This window comes from Adiantum capillus-veneris, chromosome 15 (assembly GCF_014529385.1).
Source record: "Adiantum capillus-veneris isolate H3 chromosome 15, ASM1452938v2, whole genome shotgun sequence".
Classification (NCBI taxonomy): domain Eukaryota; kingdom Viridiplantae; phylum Streptophyta; class Polypodiopsida; order Polypodiales; family Pteridaceae; genus Adiantum; species Adiantum capillus-veneris.
The window spans coordinates 149,065,179-149,077,491 of NC_140945.1; the positions used below are offsets into that span (position 1 = coordinate 149,065,179).

The 12,313-nt window shown below is 41.1% G+C and overlaps 1 pseudogene; it reads right to left on the bottom strand.

Annotated features, from left to right (window-relative positions):
• Positions 1–3,729: 3,729 nt before the first annotated feature.
• On the bottom strand, positions 3,730–4,409 carry LOC147441660 (uncharacterized; annotated as a pseudogene).
• Positions 4,410–12,313: the final 7,904 nt, after the last annotated feature.

Below are 12,313 nucleotides of genomic sequence, written 5' to 3' on the forward strand. Positions count from 1 at the left end.
TGAAATTGGTGGTGAATGTTGTTTTGAAGAGCTATAAGCTGTTTGGTTGACGTGTTGGTGTAATATGAGAATAGTCATGTGGGTTCAAGTAGAAGCAATTGGCTTGAGTTATTATGGGAAAAAGTAAAATGAATGGCTATGTATATTACATTAGGGTCTGGAAACCCTGTATTACCAATGGGGAAAAACCTCATGGGAAAAAGTGCCCAAAGGTACGTGTTCTTATTATGGGATTATACAGTGATGGGTGTTTAGGGACTGAATTGAGTGGGATTATATAAATAATGTGAAAGTGAATTGTGTAAGCCTTCTGTCCCCTGAAAAGGTCGATGATCTACCTTGAGTCGGGAGTTGCTTTGTTGCCGCGTGTACGTGCAATGTGAGTGCATGAGTGGAACAATAAAGAGTGCCTAATATAAATGTCCAATTATGGGACATTCGATATGCTTGCACAGATTTATGCATGGGTAAGATTATGCTGTGCGAGAGAAGAGTAATGATGGGTGCTCCTCAGAGTTAATGTAGCTAGAAAAGTAAAATTAAATTCACTTTACAAGTTTCCACTACACACTGAGAAGGGCGTTTGGTTGCCACTCTCCTAATGTGCACACGTGCGTGTGTGTTTTGTTTTGAGCACTTCGCCTCTCCACTATGATTAAAATAATACACTGACTATGCTCACCTATCCAGCATGAGCGACTTGATATAATTACGCTCAACTCTTCCAGCTTGAGCTATAGCATAATTAGCTAGACTCATAGACCACAGAAAAATATTAGGACTTGAAGCTTAGGTCTAACGCTTTGCTCATTTATCAGCTCAGTTGCCCGACTCTTGACATTTTCTCGACTTGACTACTGTCTTGAGCTCTCAACATAGTATATATCTAGACATTTAGAGCTCAGATCCTCAAAAAGAGGGTTATTAAAGGACCAGATTGGCAAAGTAGGTTTTTTCTGCCATACCTGGGTGACCTTGGTTGTCAAAATTGCTTGTTTAAACCTTTGATCCATTATCTGAGAAGATTGGCTAAATGTATTTTGTTGAAAGTTGGAGATGACCTCAATCTTCTTCTGCTCGTTTGTCTGCTTCGGCATCCATATGTATCTGCTACTTGTTGTTGGCTTACTATTGCAGATGACATATTGACTTTTTGGACATTTATCCTTGATTTTCCGCTGTTTGTAGCTGTAATTATCTTCAAGTTGTGTAAAATATGGTCTTGGTGCCTTGGGTAGCTAGATTTGTTTTTGTCCTGTGTAATATCCTTGCGCTTGAAGTATATTTGATGGCACAAATATTTTTTTCTGTACTTTTGTATTCAAATGTATCTGTTCCTTGCCATCTTTGGGAATCACGGTTGGTAAATTCCCTTGAAGATATGCAGGCCTTCTAGATTGAGAATCGTTTTTGAACCTATTTCTAGCCCTGTTGTTCGATCTCCTATTTTGAGTTGAATTTGATCTTGATTTACCTGTTTGTTGTTTTGGTTTGAAGCCACTTGCTACTGTATATCCTGATATCTTTGGTTTAGGTAACCAAACATTTGGATGACCACTGTAGTAGCCTTGCTCTTCTAAGTTGTACTGGGAGGCAATCCATCCCATTTGTTTACCTGAATTGTTTGGACTAGGATCGTTTACCCAAACTGGATCTTTGACATTGATGTCATTGGCCGCAACATAGGTTTTGATGTGTTGCTTGTGTCTTTGTTTACTCTGGGTTGGGTATTTTGGCTGAAAGACCTTTTTATACTTTTGTCTAGGTTGTTGGTCTGTCTTTCCTTGGGGTGTTGAATCCGCTGCTGCTTGTGTTGATTGTTTAGCTACATTTGTGACCTCCTTGTTGGACTTCTGTTCTACAGAGGAAGAGGATAAGCTGTCTTGGACTTTTGCTTTTCCCTTGTCTTCTACTGATAAACGACTAGCTTTAATGACTTGGGAAGTTTGTACCTTTGCTTGTGGATGACATGCTTTGGTGATTTTTGTATCTAAACTGACTTGAACAGTCCTTTGTGCCTCTATTTTTGACAATTTGTTTGAGTCTTTAATTTCCTCTGCCAGCTGGACAGAAGTATGTTGACTCTTTTCTCCATATGCAATGCTTACCGTGGCCTTTGGTTCACATTGCTCTTTATTGATCTGTTTGTAGGTCTTTTGATAGGCTTCATGTGCTTGATGCACCATTTGCTTCTGATTCTTCAAGTTAATTGTGATTTGTGTCACCTTTGGTTCTTTGGCATCTTCCATTGGCAAGACAATATTAGGATCTGACTTTATGACCGCCTCTGCCTTTTGATTCAAGTCTGCCTTTGAACACATTGAGATGTCTGTTTCTTGGCTTTGAGACTTGATCTCTGGCTTTGTTGAATTCTGAGGTACATCCCTTAGCGATGAACTATCTGTGCTATTAGAATTATTATGTAGAATCTTTGATTCCACATTCTTGCTTGTTGCATTCTTCAATGGCAAGTCCTTGACTGCCCGTACCTGCTCTGGTTCTTGATCACATATGATTTCTTCATCCACTTCCTCTGACATTGAATCGTCCGTTGCATCCTTGTTGGATCTTTCGACTTCAGGCTTGAAAAATTCCAAGCTATTTGAGACCATCTGTTGTAGCTGATCTTTTTTGGCAGCTTGATTTTCAATTGAAATATCATTGACGCCTTTGACCTCCAATATTTTAGTCATCAGTTTGTCTCTTGTGTCTTTTGACAAGATATGCTTTCTTTCTGGCGACTTTCTATTTGGAGACGTCTGCTTTAATGATTCAGCTGCTTGCAGTCTGATGCTGTCTTGTTTTTGCTGCTTCATCATATCTAAGTGCAGTTTTACTAGGCAATTGGGTATTAGATGATCAATGCCACATCTGTAGCAATGGCCATCTATTCCTATTTGTTCTATACCTGGTCAAGGTACCTGTCCATAATATTGTTGGTATTCGTTGCCCATAGTATCTTTGATCAAGTATGTCATCAGCATGACATGTAGATACTTAAAAACCAACACTGACACTAGCTTTGACTGTTTGCCTTTATCTTTTTCGACTGTGGCATCTCCAAGAAGCTTGTAATAGATTCCATTGTAACCCTGGTAGATGGTCGTTTCAGCTCCTGCTTCACTGACCAACTTTAATTCTATGTATGTTATCAACATGTGATCCTTTATCTGTGGCTTCTGTATAGTCTTAGGACTATGTTGTCGACTCAAGCCTGTATGTGGCTTCTGTTGTCCATTGAATTGTAAGAGAGTATTGTGATTCTACTTTGTTGTTTGCAGTTGATAGGGCTGTTCTGATGGCAGTAAGTTAGGTGGAGACTGGACTCCCCCCATCCGAGAGTGTTCCCTATCTGTAAGAGGTGTCTTTCTTATGCCAGATGTGGATATTCTAGCTTTGTCATCTAGCTCAGCTGATTGAGCTAGGTCTTTGTGAAGTCGTGCTAGCTCAATAACTGATTCTTCCATGGATTGTACGTGTGTTTGTGTTGGTACATTTTGTGGTGCATGTGTAGTGTTATGTACCTGTGAATGTTGTGTTGTGGCACTCATTTGTGTAATGAAAGGAGTTGAATTGTGCTCATACAAGTTCAAAGTCTGATCATGTGTCAGTGGAAGCCTACAGCTTTTAAAGTGCACTTCTCTATCTTCTAGTGATTGACTTTGTGCAATAGTGGCAGTGTGACCAATATTTACCTGGTTACATGTCATTTCGTCATGTGTCCGTCGCTCAATTTGGTCTTGTGGAGTTGAAGGTGACAAGATGAAAGCTGCAGCTCTTTCCGAGAATCTATCTACAATAAGATCTAATTCATAGCATCTTCCATCTATATCATAGCTCTTGTCTCCAATGCGCGTTGCCCATAGTGTCTTAGGAACTGACTCACTAAATGTCCTTACCCCCGTGACTTGAACCCATCTTTGTTCATCAGAATCTACATAAATTGGATCTTTCCATCTCGTTTCGTGGATCCAATGAAGGGCTATTGGTTCAGGTTGCTTGTTGACTTCTGAAGTGGTTGAAGGTAACTGTCGTTTACACATGGCTTCAAGGAATTCCTTCCTGCTGACTGTGTCTTCATTTTTTGGCAGATTGATTATAGTAGGCCCCGTCTCTTGAGTGATTTCTCTATTCTGAGCTACCACTATATCTGCATTGGAAGCTAAAGGTAAGCTCATTATTAAGCGGTAAATATTACCACTTGTCGAAATGTATTTGTAACCCAACTTTGAACCATCTTCATGAGCTATGAAGCATTGATTTGGCTCTTCTATCGCTTGGTGAGGTGTTTTTTCTTTGTACCATCTACCCTTTATATCTCTATAGAGACTGCTACAATTTTTTTCCTTGTAATTTGACTTTATCAAGTGCACAGTGACTCGAAAACTGCTTGAAGCTTGAAGCTGCATCATCAATGCTTTGATTTGCCGATATTGCCATTGACTGTGACTGTTGCATTTGCTGCTCCATTTTGCTTTTATCCCTGTCACTGACTTATTGAGCACTTGTATCCTTTTTCTAGCCTCTCCCACAGGTGACTAGTGGTTTTCCTAATTCAAAGTTCTCTGCTAGGCTTAGCTGTGATCTCTGCTCTGACTGTCAGCTGCAATGGTCTGATTTACCTGTATAGCTGTAGCACCAATTGGCAAGTTACTTACCACTGTACTGCAACGACTGCTCCCTTCGTAGCGATTCTTGAGTCGAGCTAACCTGGGTTCACTTTAGTACACAATCTGCAAAATTCTATTTAGCTGGAAAATTTTTTCACAATGAATGCAAAAATCTTGATGTACTTTTGACGGCCACACTTGTGCCTTAAGCTCGGAGGTGACTCTCAAGTTAGCACAAGAGAAGTATGCACAACTTGCACTAATTTGCTAGCTAATGACCGGTTCAGAACTCTGCAGACACTTGCGACTTGATATCACAAAGTCATGGTTTCTTGTGTATGGTCTTACCGTACCAAATTTGTCAATGAACTCTCAATTTTACACTAGGCCGCAGTTAGCTTTACACCTTCCCGCGAGTGACCAATGGTCTTCCCGAATGATAATTTCAATCTGGTTAGAATTAGCAGTCCTTTAATGATCAATTTGAAGGCCCAAAGACCAAATCCGGTTCAATTTTCAGCTTTCCGATGATGCAAAAGTCGCCTGCACTTGTGTTTGCTCTAGGTCAACTTACTCGGTTGATTTTAGTGTTGTCTGCCCAATATTTGTCCTTTACTTCAATGTTACACTTCTTGCAGGCTTGCAAGAGTTCTCATAAGAAATGAACCCGGTATCGTCAATAAATGACTCACTAGCCCCTCTCCTAGGTGCTCAATGTCGTAGGTCTAGTGATGTCAATGTGAATCTCAATACTCAACAGTGTCTCAATGGCGCTCACTAGTCCCTAGTATGGACGTAATAGGTTTCTCTCGGGTACAATGTGAAAGAAGTTTACTATGCAATCACCAATGTGATTTAATACACGGTGTTTCAAGACCCAGAGTATATCTCTCAAGCAATAGCGTGTTAATTCTATGCTCCCGTCCACGCCTAGATGTACAATTATTTGGAGTCAAAACTCTCACCGTGCTATGCACAATCGGGGTCACAATGTATGCTCCTAGGTGGCCTAACAATGCACACTAGGTGCGTCAAATAATGGCCCTAATTGCCCTCTGATGTAGCCCTAACGATCTTCATGCGCCAAGGCAATGAAGGCGTGGGGTAATAGGAAGAGCCGCGGGCAGCAACACGTAGGAGATGTGGGGCTGAAAACGCATAGGATGACTTGAGGAGGGCCGGCCAATTAAGCATGGTAAGGCAAAGAGCCCGGGCCTGCGTAGGTCAAAGGAGCGTAGTTTATGAAGGCACAAACAACGTAGGAAGTAGAGGGGTGTGTGCAACGTAGGATGTCAAGGTGGAAACCGCTACTGCGTAGCATGACTATGAGGCGTGACTTGGGTTGGCCAAAAGGCGTAGGGGAGGGTGGCATACCAGCATAGGATGGTGGGCTCAATACCACGTAGGAGGTGTGATGGGCCAGGCAATAATCACGTACGATTACACGTGGCAAAGAGCATGCATGCATAGTATGCAGAAGCACGTAGGAAGTGTACAACACGTAGTATGAGTGTCAGCAAATTCATCGCGTGCCCCTCCGAGCGTAGCATGTGTGAGGGCCCACCCGCATAGAGGAATAATCCGGGGCACGTGGGCAGTGCTGGAGCCGTTTTTGGAGGCATAAAGCCAGCATGGCCATGATTGGTGCATGTAAATAGGGGGCCGGTGGGTAGTGTTGGGCTTGGCGGGCAGGCTCGTGCAGCGAGATAGGTGGAGCCGAAATGTGGGGCGGGTACTGATGCAATCCCGTGGAGTCTTTTATGGCGGAGGGGCCCGACGCTGGAGATAAGTGAGTGCACATGTAGGGGATGGGGAAAGTGTGTGTGTGGGTGGAAATAATGCGTTTTTTTTTAAATTTTATAATAAATAAATTAACCAAAAATCAAAAAGGAAAAATCAAAATCAAAATCAGCAAGGGGCCTTCACACGGAAAATCACGACGGGAGCGTGCTTCGCCTGGCGCAGACGCAGAGGAGGACTGAAAAAAATCACAAAAACAAGGAGAGAAGTCGGTAGTGACAGTGTGAGCGGGTGTATGCAAGTCGGGTGCGTGCGGGACCGCAAGTGCGCGCCAAGGGTAAAATTCCACCGCGAGGCATAAAAATACCACAAAAATTGCTAAAAATAGCCAGAAAAATCATAGGCGCTCACGTGATCATCGTGCACACTCCGGCACAAAAAATAATACACAAATTTCTCCGAATTTTTAATTTTTAGCTAATTTTAAGCAAAATTTAGGCAATTAATTAGCAAAAAATTACCAAAAATTAGCCAAAAAATATGTGAAAATTTCCAACAATTTTTTGCACTTCTCAAACTACATTTTCATGCAAACACACTCAGAAAATCATCAATCCATTATCGGGCATTGCATCAAACAGTAATCACGGGCACTTAAAATTAGCGTTTCTTTGCCCAAAATCGACTAAAAAATTACCCAAAAATTAGTGCAAAAATTTGCAACCCTGCACATCAATTAGGCACATTCCAATCAACATTTTGACACCAACAAACACCACGAAATGAAGATCAACCGATTGCAAACACACTTTTTGCATCAAGATTTACACATAGTGATTACACATCAAATTTTGCCCAAATTTCGGCAGCATAACGGCGTCACAACGGAATTAAAAACCATAACCATAACTCATTGACGACCATAAGCAATCACATGCTTCTCATAAGCAAATTGAACACCAAAACAGTCCCAAATTAGGCACTTCCGCCTACACACAAGCGGGCATAAACCGCACCTTGTTTTGCATTTTATGAATGCACATGGATCATGAACCAAACCTGCACATAAAATCAGAAAATTAGCATCAAAATCAGCACCTTACTTAGCCACAAACTCAGCGATTAAGCACTTGATTAGTGCCCAACACACTAGTGTGTGTGTGTGTGTCGATCCCGTAAAATCACCTACACACAACCAACACAAAAATCAATGTGTAGCATCATTTAGCATGAATGTAAACACATAATCATCATGGACATGCATCAAATAACCAATTCAAATCAGCACTTTGCAAAATGCCCAAATAATTAGTGAATGAAATTAGTGATTAATGGGTGATTTCGGCTACGATTTGCGCACAAATGGAGTAGGACATGAGTGTGTGGATCACATAGGCATGTTGTCCATACACCCAACTCACTTTCTACTTGTGTATAGCACAAAAAACACTTATCAATCAATGGGATATTACCATCAAAGTTAAGGAAAATTAGTGAATTTCATGGTCAAAATTAGTGATCAAAATCAAGAAACTAATGATGTGTGTGGATTGTTTTGTGATGTTCTAAGCATAATCAATGCTAACCCAAGTACTAATCACACTAAAAACCACTCAATTAATCAACGCACCTAATCTAAAAACTAAAAAAATTAAAGGAAAATTAGGGAAATTAGTGTCTTCTAATCACACCAATGGCACCTCTAGCTTAGGCAATCGATCCCCGGCAACCGCGCCAATGTTGGGACATCATCCTAACATAGGGAGGACATCAACATAATGTCAATCCGAGGAGTAGGATCCGGCTAGGGCATGAAAACACACAAGTGGCTTGTGCGTGCCAAATGGAGGATTAGAAGGTGAAACCTACATACAAAGAAAGCTACGGAGTGGGTATGATGTTGCTACAAGGAGTGAGCACACTAATTACTCTACCATTCGGCCTAATCTCTCACACACAAGCTTAATCCCGCACTACTCTCTAATCAATCACTAATCCAACTCTAATCAAGCACACAATGAGCATAGAATAGCATAGAATGACCACACCGGGCATCAACACTCTACACAAGCCTACATACACTTAGTAGCATGCTTAAACAAGAGGGAAACATGAAAAAAGAGAGATATTAATCGACAAATCAGCCACTAATCTTTGATTAATCAAGCCATTGATTACACCATGAGCAAATGAGAGAGAAGAGGTTAGAGTTTAGCTATGGCATGAAGCCAAATGGTCCATGTACGCACATAGAGAGCTCAAGAAATCCATAGCCATCACCTTCTTCACAAAGCTTATCTCAAGTGAGTAAGAATCCCCTTTCACATTGTGTGTTTTGAGTTATATACTCACTAGGCTTTTTAGAAGTGGTCGGGCACCCAAATGGCCAAACTCACTTAATCTGCTATCCGTATTGCTTAGGATCTAAATATAGCTCAATGTTTACAACTTGGAACTCTTGATGAGCCCAAAAAATAATTACAACCCGCATTTGCGGTCATTGCATGGAAAATCCTAAAACTTAAGTTATTGTCAATTGTGACCGTAACTCCATAGATAGTCATCAATTCCAACTCTTCTTTGCATCTGTTGCTTGTATTTGCTTCATCTTCATCTTTACTTCGCATCCGCATCATCCGGTCTCGTTAGCATTTACTAAAAATAGTAAATAGCATCTTTGACTTGTCCGTCTGGCCACTGTCGACTTAGCCGCCAAACAATTGTGTAAGAAGGTTTTGATATTTCTGATTGGGCAAAAGCTACTGAAGAATGTGTTGAAGCCAAAGCCAATGTCTCTTGTTTGTAGCGAGTAATTCATCATCTTCATAAGGAGCAGTGCAGGGTCTGTTTTTGGGCGGAGACACTTGCTCTATCTTTTCATTAAGTCTCCTACCATGTCCACCATTTTGGCCCACTCTAAACCAATATTTGGCTCGATATTATCCCATCCATACCCCTCTTGCTCCTTTACCCCAGGCTCCTCAGTTTGTCTCCTTGCTAACACAGTTCATTCCACGAGAACCTTGGCCAGAGCAGCTTGAGATAGATCTGCAATTGATGGTGAAGGTTTACAGGGCCCATTGGCAAGATTTTTGGGGTTTTGGCTACATTGACATTTCATCGTCACCAGAGCGTGAGGAGGAGCAGTGACGACCGGATCCTTCCACACGGAGAGACTAAATCTATGGGTTCGTGTAGTCCACCATGCGGGCCAGGTGTTATGGAATAAGCCGCACACTACGGATCCTGTGGATGTGCGGACTCTGTGGACTAGGACTTCAAGCAGCTACAAACAGCTCTTCACGGGATACCATGGGACAGGACAGGTTTGCACCATTCCCGATTTGCGCTAGAGCAGCGGGTGGATTTGGGGGGCATACCAGTCATTGTGGGGATATCTCAATCAATCAATCAATATATCATTCTCATGTAATCATGTGTTCTGCTGTGTATCAATGAAGAAGATGGTGTCATGTTCTTGTGTATCATTTATTCTGTCTTCTTATACATTGTTGCTTCATATAATGTAAGGAAGTGTGAGGGTATTCATTCCCGTAGTGCTTATTGCTCCACTGCGGAGCCATAGGCATTACAATTTACACAGTGAAGAAATTTTGCTTCTACCTTCTTGCCAACAAGTTTGTTTTCTATGTTGATCATCAAGCATTGTTGTATCTAGTAAATAAACCCTATTCCACGGGAAGAATTACATGAAGGTTGTTAATTCTTCTTGAGTTTGATTTTATCATTGTGGTGAGTCCCGGTAAAAGACATGTCATGGCAGATGATTTTTCTTGCATACCCAATGGTGAAGCTCCTACTAGAATTGATGATTAACTGTCCGATACTTCTCTATTCCTAGTCGAGACCATGCTTGAATGGATTGAGAAGATTGTGATCTTTTTAGTTAATTATTTTCCACCCAAAGAGCTTCATAACGATATAGCTCAAAAACTGTTAAAGAAATGTGGACCTTGTTCTTTAATTGCAGGAACTCTCTACAAGCTATGGAAGGACAAATGTGGACCTTGTTCTCTAATTGCAGGAACTCTCTACAAGCTAGGGAAGGACAATATTCTTAGATGCTGTGCTCGTGGGGATGGGTATTTCTACATAGTGCAAGAAGCCCACATGGGTATAGCCGGAGGATATTTCTCAGGGGAACTAACTGCTAGAAAGGTGTGATGAATGCCAATGTTACAAGATCACACAACAAAAGAATAAGATGCCCTTACATCCTATTAAAGTGACTCAACCATTTGAAAAGTGGGGTTTAGACTTTGTAGGCCCAATTAGTCCGACAACTCGTAACACTCAATCTCGATATATTATTGTTGCTACTGACTATGTGACAAAGTGGGCAGAAGCCAAGGCGACATGCAAGGCTGATGCAAGGTCAACTTCTAAGTTTCTCTTTGAGAACATTATAACAAGATTTGGTTGTCCCTTTGAGATTGTGAGTGACAATGGTACTCATTTTATAAATGAAGTGATAAAGAAACTCACAACAAACTTCATGATAGATCACCATAAGTCTATACCGTATTACCCACTAGCAAATGGCCAAGGGAGCACTAACAAGACCTTACTTTCTATCTTGACCTAAACAATGGAAGCTCATCGCACAGATTGGGATTTGAAGCTGACATCAAATCTATGGGCTTATCGTACTTCTTACAAAGTGGCTATTAATTATACACCATTCAAAATGGTATATGGCCAATAAGCAGTTACGCCATAGGAGTTTGTAATCCCTAGTCTACGGGTAGCTTCACAAGAAGGTTGGGATGGTAACCCTTTAGTTGAGCATTTATATATTCTTGAGAGGTTAGACGAAGAAAGGCAATTGGCTGTGCAAAATGCACTTGTGGACAAAGATAGGAGGAATAAATGGTTTGACCATCATCTAAAGAACAAAGATATCAAGGTTGGGGATAATGTCCTTATGTATGGAGTGTGAAACAAGAAGAAAAAGTTGAAATATGTGGGAAAAGGACCATATAGAGTATGCAAAATCACCCCACAAGGTACCATTCGTGTGGAAACTCTTGATGGAGTTGAAACCATTGGATTCCTCAATGGGAGTAAATTTAAAAGATACTATGATCCTTTAAGCCAAGAGGAGCTGCGTGCCATTCATCACAAAAAGGCAGGCAACGCACAAGCAGAATTGAAAAAGATATAAGCTCACGCTGAGGCTAAGCAACAACAACAATGTATAAGATGCCAACGAGAGGCCAAGCTTGGAGTTACATATGCATTTCATGTTGAAACAGAGGATGATTGGTTGGAATCTGACACACCTCTATGATACCCTATTGATTTAAATCGAACCTATGGGAAAGTGCTATATAACGCCTTATTGGACATGGGTGCTAAATATAATCTGCTATCATATGGGGTGTGGTGTCAATTAGGAAAGACATCTCTATCTGAGAGCACTATCCAAGTCAAGGGTGTCAACAAGAAAAAAACTACGATTTTTGGAATTTGGCACACTTCTGCCAGTTATGACAAGGGGGTTGTAGCTCAAGACTTTTTGGTCATGCCTGATGAAACTATGGAAGGTAATATAAACCTAGGATGCATGTGGAAGATAGCGACTAAATGCACTATTGAATGGGGGGCTAGGAGTGTCACAACACAGAAACCAACTCTTAGTCCTGCCACTCAAGCGATAGTCCGTGAGAAATTTCCTCCCGAGAAAATACAACCTAAAACAGTGCATGTCTAGGAGGTTGAACCATATGTCCCTATAGCCCAACTCTCTAGAGCTTCAACTTTTGTAGTTGAAACAAAGCTTGAGACACACAAGGCCCATCCTAATATAAAGAAGAAAACATACAAATGGGTCCCTAAAGCTTCTTTAGCAACATTGTTTAATGCTAAAAAACAGAAGCCTTGTAAGAAACACCCCACTCACTCCCAAAAATGTAAGAAAACATTGCATTGGATTCCTAAAC